Raw genomic sequence first — 22703 nt, 5'->3', positions numbered from 1 at the left:
CGTCAAGCGATAAAGACATCCTAGACACCAGCAGCTCCCGGCACCATCATTATTTTAAGGAACCTGTGAACGATGTGCGGACTATGGACTTTTTTTGCTGTTGTTGTTGCTGCCTCTAAGCTTTTTAAATAATTATGTTTTCGCCGTCCACGAGGATGAAAATGTAAAATGCGCATCAGATGTTGCTCTTGTGTCTCCATTTTTTTTTTCAAGACTGTTTAAAAAATTTGTCTTTGTGGGGATCGACACCATTTTTGTGTCTGCCCCGCCAATTAAATGGCAGATACACTGGCATCATTCACCCATACTAGATTTCTAAGCGAGGACAATGAGATTGTCATTAAAGACCTAGTGGGGTTCGAATTGCAAATTTGATGATTGAGTAAAGCTCAGTGCAAGATTCGGAGGGAAGAGCATCTCCACAGCACACACCTTCTCAAGATACACACCTACATAAATCAAGTGCAAAAAAGTTACGTTCATACGCAGACGTACTAATTACAAAATTAATTAATATAACCAATTCAAAAATTGTCCCAAGCTCTTCTGAGATGTTTGCCAGGTAAACATATCCGTGTACAATCCTGACCTGTGTTGATGACCTTTCTGTGTACGATGATGTCTGTTGGCGTTCTCGAGAACAGGGAGAATTTAGCCAGATTTTGGGAGATACCCGGTCATTAAGAAAATATTTGCACCCCACTAGTCGTTTAAATATAAAGGTACATGCAATAATAGTGTAATAGAGGAAGAAGAATTTAAATGTGACAAAAGCAGAGGAAGGCAGAAAATTTCGCTGTCCGTTAATGACAAAAGCAATTGATACTGAACACAATAAGTCCATTTTGATAAAGAGAAATGCCACTCTCTCATTTACTCACCAGCACGACCTCTCAGTACAAAAAGGTCTCAGTAGCTAATTTTGTTGCTGTCACTAAAAGTAAGCAAAAAGTCAGAACAACCTGAACCTTTACAACAGCTCAAGATATTCGGAAAGTGCACTCTGTGTTGATTAGTAGCATCTCTCGGACAGAACATTTATTTTTCTGTATTCTGTGTAGATTGGAAGCACGGTGTCAGAGGTGAAGATTTATTTGTCTTCGATAAGATTCGACTGACGGTCATACTGACTGGGTGACATACTCCACAGGGACACGATGCAGGCAGTGTGCACAGTTCTAGAACTGGGACTACGATAAAGCCTTTGTCTGGGAACTTTCTAGAAAGATGTACGAGCGCACTACAAAGCAAGAGAGAGAGGAGGAAGAGAGGAGGAGGAGGAGGAGGAGGAGAAAGAATGAGTTGATTCTCATAGAAAGCTGTTGTCGCCTTTCATAACCATCATGGTGTCTGTTGAAAGTGCGGGACGGTTGACACTTCCAATTTTAGCAGAAGTCCAAACATTTCCTACTCATCTGTGATTAATAACTTAATGATCTTCATTTACGATGTTTTATGTTGGTAAGCATTCAAAATACGCTCTTCCTGGTTCAGGCCCCACACGGTAAAGTACAGAACAATTAAGTCCCACGACAATAAGTCCCATCAAGCCCTCACGTGTCCAGCTCACTGATGACAGTCATCCCTCGCGATATTGCTGCTCACTTAATGAGGCTTCTCTCTTAATATATCAAAATATATGTAATTCTGTATCACTTAATGCCGCTTTTCTCTTAATATATCAAAATATATCTCATTTTGTATCGCGCAGCTTTTCCTACATCGCGCGAATTTGCAGTATATAGGTATTTATATAATATTTAAAATTTTAATTAGTTTTGCCTAAAAATATACCATGTCAATTCAAACATATCAAAAGATTATTAAATCAAAATAAAATATTTTATTTACAGGTATTTCATCAGCGGAAGAATACTGTACACAATGGAAACGTTTGCCAACGTGAGATTAATAATAAAGGAGTGGGGAAGGCTTCTGGGAGTGTGGGAAGGGTTTATAAAGGGTTTATAGAGCCTTAAAATACATATAAATAATAAACTAAATGTGATGCAGCTGATATGCCAGATATTTGCCATTTTATTGAGATGAGAAGCAGCCGATGCCAGCCTCACTCTGTACTCGCGCAGACCAGAGCTTGTCCCTAAACGTATTATCAATCAGAGGACAAGACGAAGCGATGGAAAGACTATATTACAGGATTTTTGAAATTCATTTTCCCCCAATTTCGTAGCAACCAGCCACGGAATTGGGATGGAAAAAACCCTTGAACAACAAGTCTGTTCCGCGTTTGTTCCGAATACTAATGGGTGTTGTCAGATGAGCATCTAGGAACAGCTGGTCAAGACCATCTCTTGGCCTTCTCTACACCAGACGCTGCACATGGCCGCCACGATTTTTGGGACACGGATCTCCAAGTCGATCTTATTAGTGAACACTGGGGAAGTCCATTACGTGAGATGCTTCGAAAACAACGTTGTCATGGCTGCCATTAAGCTCATCGACAGTAGAGCAGCGATTTCTGTAAGCTGGGAGGACAGACGGGGGATGTTGGCTGCTTCCTCTCTCAGCTCCCTCCCTCTTTCCCCAGGAATTTTCGAGATCGGTGTTCATTTCAATTAACCTACAGTGTACCTCCAGGGGCATATAATGTGCGACCCACGCTTTTTATGCCTCCATCTTGGGGTCAAGGACATACTGAGTGGACGACCTCGCTGTCCGAGTGTCTTACAACATCCAGCAAGAACATATGGCATCCTGGTGCTGCAGATAACTTTAAAATCGTTGTGCATCTGTTCAGCACTATGTGTGATTTGTCATAAACGAAAAACAAAATATTTACATCTCTTACTATGTAGCATTTCCCTATTGGCTATGATTATTACATGAGTATCCATGCACAATCGTGACGTCAGTGCTGTTGACATCTACTCGTGCCTGAGGTTTAAGCACTCACAGATATACAGTCTTACCAACAGATTCGCCCTTTTCGATTGTTTTCGTGATGGATTTTATCACTAATTTCTCGACACTTTTTTTAAAATTTACAGTTGTAGTGTCATACTTCATACAAGTCACGGGTGTAGTCGAAATGAAAATGAACAGGGAGTCGGAAGGATAGAGAGAAGGAAAGAAAGATAGAGGGTTGCATAAACGTTACGTTGTCGGGTAAGAAACTAGAATATTTTAGGGTTGTCGAGTAGCAGGACACATATTTAGGCGCAAAACCGCGAGTAACTCAAGCTGTGAGCGCCCCTCCATCAGCTCCCCCCTACCCGCCTTCTCAAAAGAAAGAGTTCATGGTCTCGCGAAAACATGATCAATGTTGTAAGGGACGTGATCGCGATTAGCTTACATTCACGGCATTCACAGAGTAGTCTCCCATCACCGAAGCTGCGGCCATTATAAGTTGCTCAATATTCTGTAAAATCATCGATGTCGTTGTCGCTGTTGACAATATATTTTTTTACTGTAACCACATTAAGCCTCGAGGTCGTGAATTTGGGTTTCCCCCAGATGCACATATTCTTCTAGGTTGAACCCATTCCTCGCGTCTCTCTTTAGGGTCCTCTATTATCTCTCCAAATATCTTTCTCTCTCCAACCATCCCCCCACCCAAAAAAAAAAAATAAAAACCTAATCCAAATACGTATGCAAGTGAGTTTTGTCTCGTGATCATAAAGAACTGTTCAGAGCAACTATGGTTATCACTGTTATTATCATTGTCACTATCCTGCAGCTCATCAGCTTGACTAGGGACAGTCGTATCAAGTAAAACTGTAATTAAACGAACTCCTGGGGTCGTGTTGTGACGTCACAATGGTGTATTTTAACCAATAGCTTTTCTCGACTTATATTGTACATAGATCCTCAACTGTCTTCTTACGGAAGACTTTACAGGGGGTTAGGGGGTAGTAGGAGAGTTTAGGATGAAGACAGAGGCACATCTGGTTTGTGAGTTGTTAGTATTTGAGTCAACTGAGGCGCCCATTAGTCCAATCTAGTCAAGCCCTGTTAAAAAAGTGCTACTTCCAGAGTAAAATAATGTATCTTGGCGAGTTTTGAACCCACGATCCAAAGTTTTCTCTGTCTTAATGATGAACACTATATCGATGTGCCACGGAGCCCACCCGTCTGAGAGAGAAAGACATGCATGAAGAATAAAAAAAAAAAAAAAAAGAAGAGAGAGAAATGCAGGAAATATAGGAAAGGGAGAGAAGGAGAGAGCAGTGAATTTTACAACCAGATGTAAAACTTTTCCTTAACGAAAGTGAACCGAGGAAAATCCTTACAACTCTTCTCGCGAAAATTGGTCTCCAAATGCCAGTCGCTTTTCGTGGTCATCTACCTTTAACAAGTCCATGGCAAAAAAAAAGGAGAAAGGGGGAAGGTTTCCTTCAAAGAATTTAGTCCCTCATCACAGAGTTTATTTACATAGCCGCTAGGCGGCGTCCACGAAGCCATCGAAAGACTGAGCGAAATGATGGCCGTTAGTGGAAGCGGAGAGAGGAGGAGAGAAGGAGGAGAGAGAGAAGTCCTGCAAGCAGTCTGGCCTCTAGTGCTGCTATTAGCACAGCTTGGAGTGCAGCGGTCTCTCGCTCATTGAACTTCACTTCTGCCTCGGTCTTTCCCAAGCTAACGCCTGCTGCAAGCACGTGACAAAAGGTCGTTATTAACTCGCCACTGGAAGAGATTTCACATGGTTCGTTAAGTCATGGAGGCTATGGAAAGATGGAGCGAAAGAGAGACCAGAGAGAGCGAAGACTGAGAGAGACTGACACAAAAAGAAGAATAAGACCTCTACATGAAAAAACCCCACACACAAAACCAAAAATAAAACCAGAATGTTTAATTGCATGATACAAGTCGATGCCACGAAGTCTTAATCTTCAAAACAAAATATTTTGTTTATTTTTTAAGGAGTTCTTTGGGACACTTTTTTCCCAATTAAAAAGTATATCGACCCATCAAATGGCTTTCACAATAAAATGTGGGGCAAGGGGTAGGTCAGCATTTTTGGGCGAATGAAGAAGAAAGAAAGAGGCGAGAAAAATCTACTCATAGAGTAGAAGTTATTTAGCTGAATGCTTTGCTCTAGCCTTGCAGCTAGCACCTAGCCTAGGTCTCTCGACCACTAAACATTCGGACCATTAGTGTCATGTCCGTGCCATTTGTTTCGTGCTGATGTCCTGAGATGTTGTACCACAGGGGGAGTTCACTCATTCAAAGGAACCACGCTGGGAGAAAAAAAAACAATTAAAAAGCTACCATGCACCAGCCCCAGGCCAATCATCCCTCTCTCTCCAGGCAATCAGTGACGAGTCAGGAGACAAACTGCAGGTTAAGCCGTGTCCTGATCTTACAATCATTCCTGGGATGAGCCTGCTTCAGGCCGACTGAGGTTCGTTTTCAACTGAAAGCCAATCAGCCACGACTTGTCTTTGTCGACCCTTAAAGGGTCAGTGACCCACCGCTTCTCACGCAAAATAGTCTTTAGTTGGGTCTTAACCGCGAATACACTGACTAGCCATCGTCATGATAAAAATAGAACCAGTTACCTGCCTTTTTCAAGACCAATGTTGATCATCACTAGAAGTGTGTTTATATGCTAAAGCCAGGTTGAATCGATATGTATTCACGAGTGAAGAGGCCGCCATAACAACGACAATCGTGCGTGACGTCCTTACCGGATATCCCTCGCGTGACACCTGCACCAGGCGCACCTTTTGTGATCATAAGTGTCTTTGGTCGCCATGCCAAACGCTTTCTTTCACTGTTGTTACATTCTTTTCAAATGTTAAATTCTTCGCGTGATGTCTCATAAAACAACAGGCCACATCCTCACCACAACAAACGATTTGCGCTGTGTTTCGATTTGTGGAGAAAGTCGTTACAACAGCTCCATGGTGATGACATGGTCCACACGATGAAAGCCGCAGTACACGGAAGGACAGTTACAGACGACACTGTAGTTCTAACTGTAGTCTTATTCTTCAAAGTTTGTACACGTGCAGCTCGAATATCATCTAAACCGTTTTTATTGATACTTCTTTATTTGTTTATTAATGGAATACTTGTCCTCTTAACCCAGGTTCAGATAAAGAATAATTAAGAGAAGACTTTGAAGAAAGATTAAAGAGAACTTACACAAAGTATGAAAACATTAATGGAGAAATAATTATATAGATGGCGTTTTGATTAAAGATCAGGGTCTAATCGTAGTAAAAATAATATTCTTTCCTGAAAACAAAACACTGCTTGTAGAAGTATACAGGATGTATATAAGCATCACTGTTTTGTTTTACTGCCATCAACACTGACAACAAGTGGAACAAGACACAAACAAGAAGGCAAGCAAGCATCCACAGAGAAATTGAGAAAGAAGCTGAGGAGGAAGAGCTATCTCTTATTATAGAGAATGTTTTTTGATATGTGTACATGCTAAAAAGACAGTCCATTTACAGATTACAATTCTCTCTGGGGCTCAGAGTGTGACAGAACGCATTCATGCACGTGCGCCAATGTTTCTGTCTGTCCCGCTTGAAAAAAAAAAAGTGAAAATCTTGCTTCTTCCCAATTCTCTGTTTCCGTCTTACTTTTTGTACAGAACACTTTCAGATCATGGGATGAATCGAATTACTACCTACAGGTCTTGCTCGCCGAGTCTCTGATGCGAATTTAAAGAAATGTCGAGGTTTACACGAGACGAAATGGTGGAGAAAGAAAAATATTTTTTAAAAGGTCAAACAAGCACTTCCCAAGGGACAAGGGAGGGACAATCCTTTACGAAGACAACATCGCTGTCATCTCTTATCACATCTCTTCTTCGTGGGGGGATGGGTTGTTTCTTGTGGGGATTTTTTTTAAGTTTCTCTTCTCGGCTTCATGAAGCGGGAAGAGATTTGAACCAGACTGCTTTTCTTTATCCAAAGCTGTTGCATATGAGCAGACACACACACACACTCAAACAAAAGTATGAATGCATGTACGTCCACACAATCACAGACTCACACGAAGTCGTCTACTGATGAAAAGAAGGATAAGGAGGGACAAAGAAAGGAGAGCTGCTAGCAGCAGTTGCTTAGTCTGCATTTCTCTTCCACGGTCTACAAGACTCCACCGAGGGACCTACTGTCACAACCACACAACCTACATGCCTGATTAAGTGTCTGCTTAACACGATGTTATATTTTCGAGGTCACGTGTCTTCTAACTTCACTGGCGAGGAAAATTGAGTGCGAGTGCCCGACATTATTCACGCTCTCCTGACACCTACGGTCCAGGGGCGATATTTTAACACCGACCTTGTCGTAGCCTTCATCCCAGAAGTCCGATAAAACCAACCGTAACCTCTGAACCTTGTATAGCCACCGTTTCTTGTCTAAAGAAACCTTCGTCCTCTACCAGCTTTCATGCACTACACTTGACAGCAAAGCTTGGTGTCAGAAGACAAAAATATCCAATTATTGTGTATTAATAACATCATCAAGAAAAGCATCAACTGTCCATGGACTCCCCCTTCCCAGACCTACCCCTCCACATCACTGACCACTCCACTGGACACGGTCCACGGAGCTGCGAGAAGAGCGTGGAGCGCGATTTTTAAGCACATCCTCGCTTTCTTCTCTGAAGATCGTGGGAGGCGCGCTGGCTGCACGTGAAGTCTGCCCGCCCTTTGCCAGGGGCAAGCGGGGATAATTCTCAGGGGAGGCAACTCTGAGCACAATCTCTCCAAACCGCAGTGTGTCGTGACAAATGGCTCTGTCGACTTTTCTCAAGTCCTTACATTGTTCACTCGCGACTTGAAGAGCTGGTAGAGACCGCGTGTTCGACACCGTATCGAACTTCGATTTCGTGATGAGGCTTACTCCGCGGACATTGTCCTTTGAACCCTGATAACTGCAGCGCTTCTTACAACACTTTTCTCGGCTTTTTTTTTTTTCTTCTTTTTTAATTCGTCGACTTGTTCGGTGTTGTAAGAAATGTTTCCTGAAAGGCTTTGCTTGATGTTTTTCTTTCCCTTAGGCCTAGCTTTCGTTCTCGATATTGTTCCCCCATCTCTCACTTCAGCCGTTACTATGCAAATGCAAAGCCATTTTCTGGTGTTTTCAAAAGATATATTTCTAGTATGGTAATTGTTTATCCACAATCTTGACTACACTCCATTCTTCTCTCTCTCACACACTCTTTTTTTAACATCCTCTCATTTCGAAATCTCTCTCTTCATTTTTTTCTTCTCTTTTAAGACCCTTCTCCCTACTTCTCTCTCTCTCGCTTCCTTCTAAGTTGACTGTTAAGCTAGTCAAGAAATCTTGAGCTAGTAAAGGAACTGTTTGTATAATAATGATTTGTTATTGAAGTAATAGAGTAACAGTGCTCTTCTGTCTGTCTATCTGTCTGTCTGTCTGTCTGTCTGCCAGCGCCTCACATTTTCACAGCACCATGTCCTCCTTCCCCTTTCTATCTCCGAGCATCCATGGCGGTACCTCCCAAGCTTTTCTCACCTCACCTCTGTTTCCGTTGCTCGGGCGGTGCTGATCAATACAACACAGCTACACTTTTCTTTTTAGCTCTGAAATTAATTCGCTTCTTACGAAGAGATTGCACATTAGACTCCATTGAACAGCCATCAGCCCCGCCTGCTGCCGTCTGTGAATAACCGCCTGTCCTACCCTGTAACTGAGCATGAGATTACCTCATCCTACTCCTCTAGAAACGGTTGTAGAGAAAAGCAACTGGCACTTTGAATTCAACTCAGCTTACCTTCCCAAAGTCTTCAAGCGATCGGAAGTAAACCTTAGTCGACAGACATTTCACATGCAACAAAAATCCTGCCTGTGACAAAATTATCAAGTATCTCCAATGACCTCAACCTGAACTTTTCACTTCATTAGCAATCATCTGTACCTTAAAAATTTGGGAGCTGATTCGACACGAATCCTTAAAGAGATTCCAAAAACAGGTTTCCTGTAAATTTGTAGCGAGCTATCTTACTCCGATCGCGTTTTCAAGCAAGACCAAGGCTTCTCTGAAGAATTGTCAGAAAATTGAGGAGACCGAGCTCGCAGAAGACTGTAGAGATAAAAGACAAATTATAGGTAAGGTCTGGCCTTGTAGTTACAGACCCGTAGTGCCATTATCTGCTCCTTTAAGGTCTACTGACAGGCAACTTCTTTCTAATTAGTGGGTAAGATTCAGTGCAAGATATTATTTTCCTAAATGTGAGTGAATGTCCCTCTTCCGTTCTCGAGATACAAGCAAGCACAGAAAGAAGCCAAAATCGTTGCAATGGCTTATAGTCACCTCACAGACACATTCATTAACATATGGCCCCAGCTCCTCCACTGGCTTTCGTTGACAGCCTGAAGACCTCTGTGTACAATCCTGACGTCAGCGTTGTTGACCTCTGTCTGAGCCTGCTGACCTTTGTAGGTGAGTATCTTTGAGGTGGGCTTGGGAGGGATGGGAACCGCCTGTCGTAATTCAAAGGACTAATTGGCCATCGTCGAGCAGCTGTCACCTAGGTGAAGATCAGAAGCCTGGGCCCAGCAGCACAACACGACCCTAACATTCCACTCCACTCAAACGCCAAGCGAATAAGTGAAGAAGGGTGTCGGGCGAGAAGAGAGATGGGGAGAGATGGCGGCTGACACTGATTTAAATAAAAACGGTCTCTCTGAGCACTACCGAACTTTGAAGAAAATACAGTTTGGGAGAAACGGGGTTACAACAAGACAGTTGGGAGGAGTGTTTAGGGGTAAGTATACGACCGAGCTACAGTTTCTTTTATTTCTTTTATTTAATTTTTTTTTCTCTCTTAGTGGAGAGAAGTAGACTGAGAAAGAGAAGGATCTAGAATGCCATCGCCAATGACACGCCATGTCTGGTCGATTGATTTGCCAGCGGATAATGGGAGAATCCTGGAAAACATGGGACCCGCTGTGTCCAATTTGTTTTGGCTTATTTTTATTTTACAACCCGATATCAAAATTGCTAGGCGTCTCATCTTCGACAAAAATATTCAATCACATTCCTCCTCTATTCCCTCTCCGCCGCTGTCTTTGCCACCGATGTAACCCTGGGTCTTTTGTTCACAAGTCACGTGTTTAACTCCTGGACCTGTTGACAAGTTGTGACACCTCAAGTCCATAGCAGACCAACTCCTTCATCATCGAACACACAGCCTGTTCCTCTGTATTATTCCACATGTTGTCGTGCCTAATCCTCCCCATGGAACACCATCGTAATATCTGCCGAAGGAAGGGGCAGAGGTCTGCGAGGTTAAAGTTCATAGGACAGGGTCAAGCGATGAGTTTGTGGTTAGGATCGGGTTAGACTACGAGTCAAGTTACAGTTTGTGGATAGGATCAGGTTCAAGTCGGTATACACGTGGTTATAGTTTTTAGTTTAAATCAGGTTAAATAATGATTTGTTGACACAGTACGAAGATAATTAAGATCGTGTTAATTTTATAACTGAAAAATTTATTTATTGATCTATTATGTATTTTTCTTTCCTAGTTCGATAGTTTGAGCTCTTCTTTGTGCTTTACCCTGATTTTACATTCATATTTTGTATTTTTTATGCTTTGTTTTCATGTTGCTTTACCTTCATTTTGTGTTTATTTCACTTTCCCTCTCCCACCTCTACACCTTTATTCCTCTTGTCTCCTCTCCTAATCCCGGCTCGGACATAAATTAAGGTCATTTGATGACCCAGCCATCGGGGTGTCGGGGTACAGAGACTCAAGATAAAGACGACTGTCTGGGGATGTAATCTGACCTGAAGCTCTCCGCCATTCGGTGAATCAATGAGAAGTCTAGAGGGTCGGACTCAAGGGGGGAGGTCTGGGAAAATGAGGGGCACGTGAAAAGGGCCATCACTGTCAACAGGTGCGTCGTCAAGAACGGTCACTCTAGCTCTGTGACACTTCTAACAACAATATCAAAATGTTCAGTGAAGAGAAATAGAAGAAAAGTCTTAAACTAGCGATGTATGTTCATCGTGATATTAAAGCAGTTTTTATCTCGATAAATTTCGAGAAAAATGTACGCAGATTAAACCGGAAATTAGAACCTCATAGAAAATATTTAAATGCTAGACACAGAACTTGGAACTAGAAAAAAACATGTCAAGTGTTGAGAAGACTTGGCGCCAGAAACGCAGTATTTTAAGACTAGACAAGTATTTGGTGATAAAAGCAGAAGTTTTCGAGATCAGAACTTGGAGTGTGGAGAAGACATTCGCCTTTCATGGGAATTTCTCCAACATGGCAAGAACTCCGGTCGTCAGCTCCACCACAACTCGTTCTGTAAGCCACCTCGATCAAGCAAATTAGTCTCATCTGCGCATGCGTGCACGCAAAACGGAAACTCATTTTGTTAACAGTGATCAAGTTCTCATCAGAGAGAGAAGAGAAGAGGGAGGCACGTGCTAACTTATGACAAGCATGTCTTCTGTGTGTTAATTTGCTCTCCCACCAACATCTGTAGGAGAAAAAATCTGGATGGGATGCGAATTGAAATACAAATGCTCTTCGCATGTGATTAATGTCGTATACTTTTTCTCGAACTCATTTGTGGGTTTTATTTCCTTTTCTCTGTTTCTCTTTGCTGCAAATATTACAGCAATGCTGCTGAAGGTGGTGAAGACGTCTTCTTGGACTCTGTGGCAAAGAGGCATCGATGTGAACAATCCTTGTTCAGATATTCGAAAAGGAAGTGAGAAAATTAGGCTCAGGAGAAGATAAGGCTGCTTGTCGGAACGACCTCCATTTCTTTGTTATGTCGTCTTTCTTTCATTCACGGCGATAAAATGAAATTTGTGGCTCGGCAAGCCAGGGCTAGAGAGGTCGGCGAAAGCTCATCTGATCCAAGGGTTCTATGCCTTCTAGAGTTTATATCTGAGGCAGCTGAATTTTTCCACAGCTAGCTATAGAAAAGAATTGGTGAAAAGGTTTAATATTTGTTTAAACTCTTGACATGAGTAGACTAGAGTTGTCAGGTCAGTCTGTGTGTAGGGAGGTTTGTAAAGCAAAACTGGACAACCTCACAGAAATAGTTTGAATAGAAGGACTGACAGACCTTAGAAAAGCAGAAGATCGGGATTGGCCAACAGACGAATCATAAGAAGCCGTTTGACAGATGGTTTGCTGGACTTGGGTGGAGAGAAGAAGGATAGCTCTGGCGTGTCTACTTTTTGCAGGTTTAATTGGTTGGTGGAGTGGGTGGATCACGTGAGTGACAAGCAAAGAGAGATCAGATTCCAAAAGGCAACAACTCGAAAGCAAGGAGGAAGCTTTTTATCAAACAGCCTGCAATAGTCCCAGACAACCTCACTGACCACAGACAGAGACAGATGAAACAGACAGAATGCCAGACAGACAAAAAGACAGAACGAGAGTAAAAGCAGAGAGAGAGAGAGTAACACTATCCACCCTTCCTCCCACGCTTCAGTAATATTGCTGAGATTGGTAAACAAAAAAAAACCTTTCCTCTCTGTGTTTGTTTGTTTGTGTACTTTTTGGCAGCATTGTGTAATCATGGACTGATGTATTGACAAGACAAAAACCTTTCAACACACTTCGTAATATTTTACAAAAGTTGTTCTTGTCGACAAATTCTCAAAGCATCAAGCTGTGTAGACAAATCACAGACAAGCTCATAGTGCTCTCCCTTGGGAACCAGTCTTCTCCTCACAACAGAGTCAAGTTTTGAAGCTACTTCACGAGCTTATAGTAAGTCGTCTACAAATAATTATTTATCCTCCCACGAGACCCTAAAATACAAAGACCCGCTTGTCAGCGATTGTTGGTCGAGTGGAAAAGCAAATCTGGGGTTAAATGAACGAAGGTGTTTGTCTCCCTTGCGAGAAAGGGGAGCAAGAATAAGATGTTCACAACAAGGATAAATGGTGAAAAAAAGCGTTCATAACATAGTAGAGAAGAATAAGTGAGTCGATGTACTATACTGGACAACATTAAATGTCCTGCTACTATGCGCTAAAAGGTAAGAAAATTTAAAAAACTATAATGTACATATGTAAATATTGTGCAGAGACCCTTTCCGGTATGAAAAACGGAAGTTACTCCATATCTTTGGTCAAATCAAATCTGTTATATATATACAAGTGAAAAGCCCTACAGGACTGTAATTCATGTGGATCCTGTCAAGCCGACATCTGTCCTGCATACAGGAGGACCAGCAGTCTCTTGGTGATTTCGTGAGGTCACCAGCAGAGGTCACTGTTGTTAACGAAGTGCAGATAGGGCACCCACGATACAAGTCCGTGCTTTGTAAGTGAAGACGAGAGTGAGAAAGTTGATCTGAAGTTCTTCTCGCAGCCTTTTATTTATCACTCCTATCTTCGACAAACGACCGATGTCCGTCTCGCTGCCATTGACCATCCCTCCACTCGGAGACTCGTTGAGTGAGACGAAGAGTTTCCCCTGAAAGGACAGACGACAGGAAATCGGGTTTGAAGACAGAAGGACAGTAGCTAATCAGACCGCTCCAATGGCTCTGATCCTGGGCAAGATTCTCGGTCTGGACTGAGAGTCTCGTGAAGTCTCGTCTTAACCCGCGAGATCTGCCGAGGGTCATTGCGCGGATGTCTGAGACAAGATTTCGGAGAAGTTTTTGTCGTCTGCTTCTCCTGCCTTCATCCCTGATTCATCGCAAACACACCTCACCTTTCTACACACCTGAGGAGGAGGCTGCGTGACACGAGAAAGCAGCACGAGAAGGGCGGGGACAGAAAAGAACACAAGAAATAGACAAAGCATCCTTTTTTCATTAAGCCCTCCCTACACAAGGGAAGCGTACTCAATTACTAGACTATTATAATAAAAGGCATAAAAAGTTTACAGGCAAATAAAATGAAATATATAAAAGTAGTCGTTATTAACTCTTAGCTTTATGATGGTTCGCTTGTCAACAAGTATCGCAAAAGCTTTATAAAGCTTGAATTCTAGATGAAGGCAGGTCCTGGCGCTAGGCTCGCCAATGATCATAAAAAGCCTCAGAAAATGGTTTTAAAGGTTTTGTTTCAAATATTTTAGTAATGCTTGTCTGAAGTAGTTTAGTGAGGTCATGTGATGGAAATGAGGAGGCTGTTCTCTAAGAATATTTCAAGCTTGACTGAAATAGGTCACATGTTTGACTTAAATAGGTCATTTCTTGGATTGTGGATATTAAGTTGGTGTACTTTTTTTGTAGCAAGCGCAAGGGGAAGAGAGGTGGTAGTGGAGGAATAAAGTCGAGACAGGCATGAAGAGAGAAAGATAGGAGGACGGGGAATAAAGGGAAGAAAAAAAGAGGTAAAGACAGGTACATGAAAAGACCTAAAGAAGGTAGAAAAGACAACGAAGACACAAAAACGGAAAAACAATGTGTATAAAATTTTAGACCTTACGCAAAAATTGCTTACAGTACGCTCCCCTTCAAATTTGGGCGAAGAACAAGGACCCCTTAATGGGACAAAGAATTTAGCCTTAGCAGAAGCCCTGAATTATTATTGTAGTTTGTCATTACTAAGCGAGTATGATTCAGTCATAAGTCTGTGCAAAAATCTACTTAGTGCTAGGTATGTGTTGGAAAACACGTGTGTGCGTGTGTGTTTGTTTGTGTGTGTGTGAGAGAGAGAGAGAGATTGTGACGACAGACAGACAAATCGGGAAAAGAGATACAGATGTATGGAAAAATACAAAACCAAAACTAATGTAACAGGGAATCAGACAATAAAACTGCAGTTAAAATCGTTTCTATGTATTTGACACAGGTAGACATCTATACAGGAATTCAAAGTGTTCTGAACACACAAGACAACACGTGAAAAGTCGCAGCCAATGGCGTTATTAGTATTTAAAAATAACAGATCTTGTGTACGTTATCGCAAAATATTCTTTTTTCTATGATGTCTTCTTGTGAATGTATTAATCCAGGTGGGCCCAAGGGAAATCTGCATAAAACAACACATCCTACTGTTATTGCAGGTGGGCCTGTCACCTGGCGGAAAACGTCAGCGGAAGTGAGTGAGTGGCCTGACCTAGTGACACACACACACACAAACACACAAACACACATGCGCATACACACACACACTCACGTGCACACACTCGCAGGCAGAGTACATGATGAGGGGGACGCAGTGACTAGCATGAAGAATAAAGACAGATTAATCGAATGTAGCGATGTCCATTGTATGACTGTGTCTGTATGGTAGTGTGTTGTCCCACAGCTTATTCTGTTCTACTGCCTGCAGTTTTACTCTCAGAATCGGTACGCGATAAAGGATAAAGACACTGCGCACACACACACACATACACACCGATGATCTACAACACGCACGCACAAACTAACCAACCAGCATAGAACCCCAGTCTAACAGAGCCAAACATAATACTATGCTGCCACCACCACACACACACCAACAAATTCACCATCACTCCCACTGCTGCAAACTAATAACATTTCACACCACAATACGCAAACCCTGTCCATTCTTCATCACCGAGACAAAAATCATCAGGTGGAAGGAATATCGTTAAAACGAGAGCCACGTACACGCTAACTCGATATCAGTAAACAATGATTCCACCCAACCTGTAAAAGAGAACCTTAGAAATACAGACACGTAGAGCAAGAGATGTAGAGCGGGAGAGAACGAGAGAGAGAACTGTAGAGAAAGAGAGAAATGAAGTGAGAGAGCGGGAGAGAGACAGAGATCCATGCACTACAACAACACCAATCTGGAGGACTGTGTGTGGCACCAAGGTAGGTACGGTGCCAGCCACCACGATTCAGTGCTGGAATCGATATGAACACCAACCAAAACACATTACTCTCCATATGAAGGAATGCCATTAAAAAAAAAAGGAGGAAGGAAGGAGAAAAAAAAAATCTGCACCTAACCTGTAGCTCTTGCGTATGCCGGCCGCCGTCAGGGAGATGATGGGGAGCCCGCCGTGGTGGACGGAGGGGACGTGAAGTTGGCTCGGCCGTTTCTGAGACGCCATGGCATCGCTGGAACTGAAGTGTCGCCTGACGACCCTCGCCGACTGCTGCTGTTGGTGGTGTTGGTGTTGCAGCTGCTGCTGCTGCTGCTGCTGTTGTTGTTGTCCGGCCACAGCTACCTTCTCCCACACACAGGCATCGGCGGCACTGTTTCGTCTCCAGCTCCTGTCGCAGGGGTGAGCGACAGCGGGTGTGCTGCCCCCTGCACCCTGCGCTTTTTCTCCCCAGTCAGCAGCGGGGTCACGGGGGCTCTGCGGTTGACCTTTCACCCTCGCCGCATGGTGCTGTGAGTAAACATGGAAAAATACAGTCAAATACAAACACATAAAGATTTTATTCACACACAAGGAGACAGGAACTCACACTCCTTCCCTCACGCACATGGACATATGCAATCATTTCCTCTCTCACACACAAATACACGACCACAACCAATATTTTCTCATCACTTCCCTTCTCCTTAAATACACAATCAGTGTTTTTCTATTCCACTCTTCTTGAGCGCGTTTACAGTTCCCGGATGTCCTGCGGCAGCCCCCAGGTCCCCGGAGGAGCGGAGCGCTGCACTTACAGAGTCTGGTGGAGCGCTTCTGACATTTCCTACTGTGCCAGGAGTTCTTGAGACAAACACTTTCAACACTTTACTTTCACACCAATGTTTCAATTAATCTACTTGAGCAAATCGACAACGATTGTGTGAAAAACTCCCATCACATTAGTGCGGGGACTAACAGTTGCGCAGGTTGCTAGGGACGAGCCAATCACGAGCATCCTTACAGTGGAGTTTTGCCAACTAATTAGATGACGTCATAGAAGCGGACTTCCGGTGACAGGGTGGGGAATGTCACTGAACGAGTGAAAGACAGTGTTGTAACCCACGTGCACGTTCACGCCAGCATCATCCTGTAAGGTGTACGCTCGTAAACAGCTCAACCTCCCCTCTTCCTTCACTCATCCGTTCATTTATTCTTCCTTGTCTTGTTTCGTCCTTCTGTCCTGCCATTTTTGCGCTTACTTGATCGGGAATGCAACCCAACAAACCAGCTTACTCATTTTCTCTCCTGCTCGTCCTCGTATGTCGTAAATAGTATATTCCCTCTCCTACCCATCTACTCAGGTCGTACCCAAACTTGTTCATATCGTTGAGGAGTGAGATGTGAGGGACCTCGTCACCTAGTCACCAACCAAGCCACTCTCACTCATTCACCCGTCAACTCCTTCACCTTCTGTCACTCAATCATTTACTCTACGACTCACTTACCTGTACAAAACTACCTCATCACTCACTTGCCCATTGTCTCTACTCACTTGCACTTACACAACTCAACTCTATCCTCTACTCACCCTGTCACACACACAGCTCCCGTCACTCCTAGAGAACACTTTCCTCGTGTCTCACGTCGCTTCAAGTCTTCGTGTGGACCAGCGAGAACCTCATTCATGGCGATCAGAAACATAAACTAGCAGGATTCAGAGCAGGCAAAGAGTGAGAGAGAGAAAGCAAGAAAACTCCATTCCGTTCATCTTGTAGCAAAACATTCACTCACACCCTGAGCCTGTCTGCGCCCCGAGCCCCGTCCTTTCCCCCCTTCCTAGTCCCCATCCCCAGTTTCCCTCCGTTTCTCGGCAGCAGACCGCCGAGCCCAGAGGCCCTAATTTATACTCTTCTAACACCAAAACGAAAGAGAGGCCGGGAGGTCGCAAAAAGGGTTGGAGTAAGGGAGGGCTAACAAAAAATGAGAAGGTCAAAATGGCTGAAGTAGATGATGGCGGATTTACGCACGTGTGGCGATGGTGGTGATGGCGATGATGGTTGGGGATGGGAATATGATTTTGCTGGCCTGGTTGTACGTGGGGCTACAGCGACAGCCTTCAGGCACAATAGAAATACCAGGGGATGCCCCCCCCCCCCAGTATATTATCCTACAATGGGGCGTCAGGGGCGAGGGCCACGTGCGTCTTGACGACCGCTCTGATGAAAACGACCTTGGCGGGGACACAGGACAGCAACGGCGAATATAACGGCCAGAATGTGATTTTTAGCTGATTCTCGAGATTTCAGTTTAACTAAGGCTGGGATTCTGATAAGGTTAGGTCACCTAGCGCACACAGAGACAGAGAAGAACAGAAAGAGAGAAATGCAAATAAAGAATTTGGATGTTCCAAAGTTTGGAATCCCGCAATTGTGAAACGCAAATGTAAAACCAGCTTTAGTACACTTAGCTGTGTCGAAAAGACATTAGCTGTTTCACTGTGTAGTTCAACAATAACCATTAAGCCTTTCTTTAACACCCTACCACCACCACAACAACAACAAAAATAAATAACGACGACAAACTCTTGGTTCTTTTTTTTTTTTTTTTTTGTTATTATGATTAACGATGACGATTGAATATTTCACTTTTATCATTCAAATCTCCCAACGCTTTAAACACGCTTCAGCCAGAAACCTGATTGTAAATGCAAACAGAGTTATGTGCCTTCAGGGATGGGGACTGCAATCAATTTCCAGCAACGGCAACGAATTCAAAAGAAAATAAATTAAAAATACAGCGGTCCGTGTAATTTGTCTTGCTTTTTTTTTTTAAAAAAGTCTTCCTATTTCGATAATCCTCTTCTTCCTATCATCATCCTGTTTTTTCTATCCTTGTCCTTTTCCTATTTTCTGTTTTGAGTTTCCCCGCGACTTGCTGGGTAAAGTGAACCCGGGATGGCAGCGCACGTTTTATTGACGTAATCATCTTCTGCGCTCTTAGTAATTGTCTCCCCTGCCAACTGCACGTCCACGTCTTCGTTCTGCCGTCCTGACCTTCTAACCCGGGTGTTAGTGGTTGGCTTTCTTGGGTACCTCTAGATTTTGACCTTAAGGTCTCAACCAATAGGAAAGCTGGGAATACATGTTACCGTGTCGTGATGTCACGTTCGACCTTTTTCTGTGAAACGTGATATTTGTAGGCCTATGGTTCGAAACTGGACGATATTCGGGGAAATCATATCTTAGCCCTGAGATTTATCCGATGATTGTAAAACACTAACTCCACTACCCATCTAATATTGATAAGACTAACACCTGCCTGGCGAACGAACAGACAACTAATTAGCAAGAACACATCGGGGGAGAAGTTCGTGCGCCGAGGAGAGACCTGGGTGTGATCAGTGAGCCACTCACCGCAGGGGAAAAAGAACCCTTGTCGATATTTCTCCTTCTAAAGAGTTCAACCACTCCGGACAGTGTAAATGAGCTGAATGTGGCCACACTGGCCCTGTCCTGTGTCTCTCACTCACTCCTTGTTGATTAGCTTTTTAAGTGGTCAAGAATTGTCTTTTCCTGTTCAGTCGTTCGCACTTAACGACCGGTTAACCGACTGACCGAATTTTCTAATGAATTTGCGTGAATTTTTCTTTTGCTCCTTTTCTTTTACCATTTACTCGTAGGGAATGTTATATTTATTTGATTTGTCATTACTATGTCTTGTTAGCATCCTGAGATCAATGTTTCGTCGTGAGTAGACGAATACTGAAGATAAATTTTCAAAATATCTCAAACTTTTAATATTATTTTTTTTAGTAGATTAAAACAGCATTTTCTCCATTTGTTTTATGTTCATCATGAGAAATATTGTCTTTTTTACTTCTTTCCCTTTGTGTGTACGTGTGTCTGAGTTGTTGAACTGTCGACCTTTCAGTCATCTGGAGCAAGTCCGCCTCGTTTAGCTTTGGGTAATTAGTATCGAAGTTATGATTACGGACATTTATTCTGATGGTAAGACTAGTAATTCTTAAGATATGTAAGAATGTAAGATGCTCGAACTCGGATCACCTGGAATCGACTGTCAGTCCTTTCTGCTCTCCTCGGCCATCACATTGTCGACGCTTTTCAAGCCGCCACCACAAGCAGAAGACAAGATACCATCACACCTCAGCCTCAAGCAGTCCCCAATTCTACTCTAGAAATTTAGAAGCAAAAATATTTAGCAGATAAAGGAAGTCCTCATTATCCACATCTACTGACAATCGACCGACTTTTTTTTTTTTTTTAAAGTCCGTTGTGGAGTCGTTTCAGTTCTGTCTGCACAGGTGCAAATTACGTGAGGCTGAGAGTGGAATGAGATTACCAGGGGGCAGGTGCAGCAAGAAGCCAATCAGCTTGCACATTTTAATTACTGTCGTGCAAAGGTGTTACATTTATAGCCGACAGTTTTTACTCGTTTCCACCTGATGATGTCTGATAAGACTGCCAGCTGACTGGTAATAAGAGGTGTGTGATTCCACGCGTCTCCAGATGAACTTTATCCAACGACTGACCTTTGTTCCTGGAAAATGTGTGTGGGCGTGCTTGTCTGTGTCCCTCTGCTTGCATGTGCGAGTGTGTTCGCGTGCGTGCCTACTTGTCAACAAGGAAGACTCACCATATTCCCAATGATCAAGCCACCACCTCGACAAAAGGACGATAACATTTAATTCTCTATTTCATCGCGCACGAACAAACATCGATTTACACATCACTTTGAAGGTATAACATCTATTCCTTCTGATTTAGCTTTCTCGGTCGCTGATTCACTCTCACATTGTCTGCAGTTTCCAATTTATCTGCCATTTATATCGAGATAAGACGGGCATTGCTGTTTGTACCTGACTCCACCTCAACTTGGTGACGTTGCTATAGAAACGTCACAAAACGTCGCAGCTGCGTTACGCACACCGGACAGAACGAGGACTGAAGGTATGAGACAGACAAGCAAACACGCAGACCTATAGACTACTGTACAATCTGGACATTAAAACCGTTTCTTTCATTTCTCTTCTGTCACTAGCTACCCAGCGTGGACACCCGGGGTGACGTCACTCTCGGGGCATCCTGCAGGCCGGGTGCAGTCTCACCCACTGTGTCGCCAGGTCGATATGGCAACATGCACAACCACAGGTTACCGCTGGTGTGACCTCTAATACGATAAAGTCTGCACTCTGCCCTTTAATAGGATATCGACTGACCCGTGACCCCCTAATAGGATCACACACCATGCTTTCTTTAAGAGGATTACCTTTCATGCTTCCACTTCCAAGCTAAGGGACGAGTCAACTTCACAGACGTGAACTTTGATCACGAGAATTGTGTTTGTGATTTGATTGTGTGATGAAGAAGTGAGAGGAAGGATGGACTGAATAAAGTGTGTATTCACAGTGTTGTCCATAGGAATGGGAATCCCATGGGAATCCCATGGGAAACGTCCCATGGGATGGGATGGGATGGGACAGCACACATTTGTATTTCCCATGGTAGTCGATACTTGATATTGCAAAATAAATTTACTGTTATTTCATTCATCAAGGATTTAAATCTTTCCTCTGAATCATCTATTGTATGTGAAGTAGCAGGAAGTATAGAACAAAAGCCGAAAAGTGGTTTTCAGTGTTGTCCATAGGATTGTTAATACCATAGGAATCCCATGGGAAACATCCCGTGGGATGGGACGGGATGGGACAGGCATAAATTGCCATGGGACGGGATGGGACGGGATAGAAAAATATGTCCCATGGACAACCCTGTGTATTCATCTTCTTTCGGCAGTGACATCATCGTTATCATCTACATTTTTATCCCTTGCTTAGACCTTTATTCAAAAAGTCTTTCTCTTGTTTTAGGCAGTTTTTGGCAAAGTAGAAGTAAAATTAAAGCTTTACAATCACTGGAGCTTTCTTCAGGAAGTGCACTTCACTCTGAGATGAATACAAAGCACAAACCGAAGAAGACTTGTTGCTGGCTGCAAGAAGTTGGTGTCAGACCACTATCAGACCACTCGCCTTTCACGGAGTGAATATTAATTAATAAACAGCTTTACAGTGCTTGTACATTAAAAATTTTTACTTTCCTACTTCTTTTAACAGATGAAATAAAGACAAGCACACAAACACAAAGGCAGACTAAATAGTTGGACTTCTGACGGGGGTCCTGGTTCCAAACGTTGGTTTTCTGTGCAAGTGGTGGTTGGCATCCCAGGCTGTGGAGAGGCCTTACAAGCGATGTCTTCACTGCAAATTAATCCATTTGAAGACTGTCTCTTGGCCAAGAGTATTCGATTTCCTCGCTCAACGCCAGCGGAAATGGAATTTTGAGTGGAGATTGAGCGATACGGTCACGGAATTTTTATCCGTTTTTCCCCCCAATGAATGTTTATTTCTTTAGCTGTACACCACACCCCTTTAGCTTTTTCCCGCTCTTTCTCTTTTTAGTCTGTCTGCTTCTCTTTCTTTTTTCTCTTGTTCCCTCTCTCTCTCTTTAGACATAAAGTGACATAAATTGACATATATACAGACTCAAGCATTTGTATAAATATTCCCTTTTGTAACAATTTTGAAGAAAGTGAATTACATTTTTATTGTGTTGTCCACAATATACTAGATCAGTGAAAAATTCATCCCTTCCAAATTTGGGCGTACACATCCCTTTCCCTTAATTTTGTTTCTATGAGTCCGCTGCTTACTTTCATGTGTCCTGATATTCTTTCTTTTTCTTTTTATTCTCTCCGTTTTATTTCTTTTATTTCTTTTTCTCTTTCTTTTTTTTCTAAAAAAGCTTACTTTTTCTTATTTTACTCTCACTTCGTTAATAAAGTATTGCCATTGTAATTGCCTTCCTTTTGTTTCGCTCACTTGCTCACTCTCTGTCTCACTCTCTGCCTCACTCTATCAGTGTGTATGTGTGCGTGCACGCCAGGTGCGGGTGAAAGAATG

The 22703-nt window shown here is 43.0% G+C and overlaps 1 protein-coding gene across 1 annotated transcript in view; it reads right to left on the bottom strand.

The window, feature by feature from the left end:
- Positions 1-22703, bottom strand: part of LOC112573681 (cAMP-specific 3',5'-cyclic phosphodiesterase 4C-like) — a 308076-nt gene that overhangs the window by 274421 nt on the left and 10952 nt on the right. Inside the window, exon 3 of the mRNA XM_025254256.1 lies at positions 15870-16255. The gene's annotated coding sequence lies outside the window, so the exon portion shown is untranslated. The remainder of the gene's footprint in view (positions 1-15869; positions 16256-22703) is intronic.

The sequence above is a fragment of the Pomacea canaliculata genome, linkage group LG10 (assembly GCF_003073045.1).
Source record: "Pomacea canaliculata isolate SZHN2017 linkage group LG10, ASM307304v1, whole genome shotgun sequence".
NCBI lineage: Eukaryota > Metazoa > Mollusca > Gastropoda > Architaenioglossa > Ampullariidae > Pomacea > Pomacea canaliculata.
Note: the sequence above shows the minus strand (reverse complement) of the source record. Positions and strands in the feature narration are given on the sequence as shown.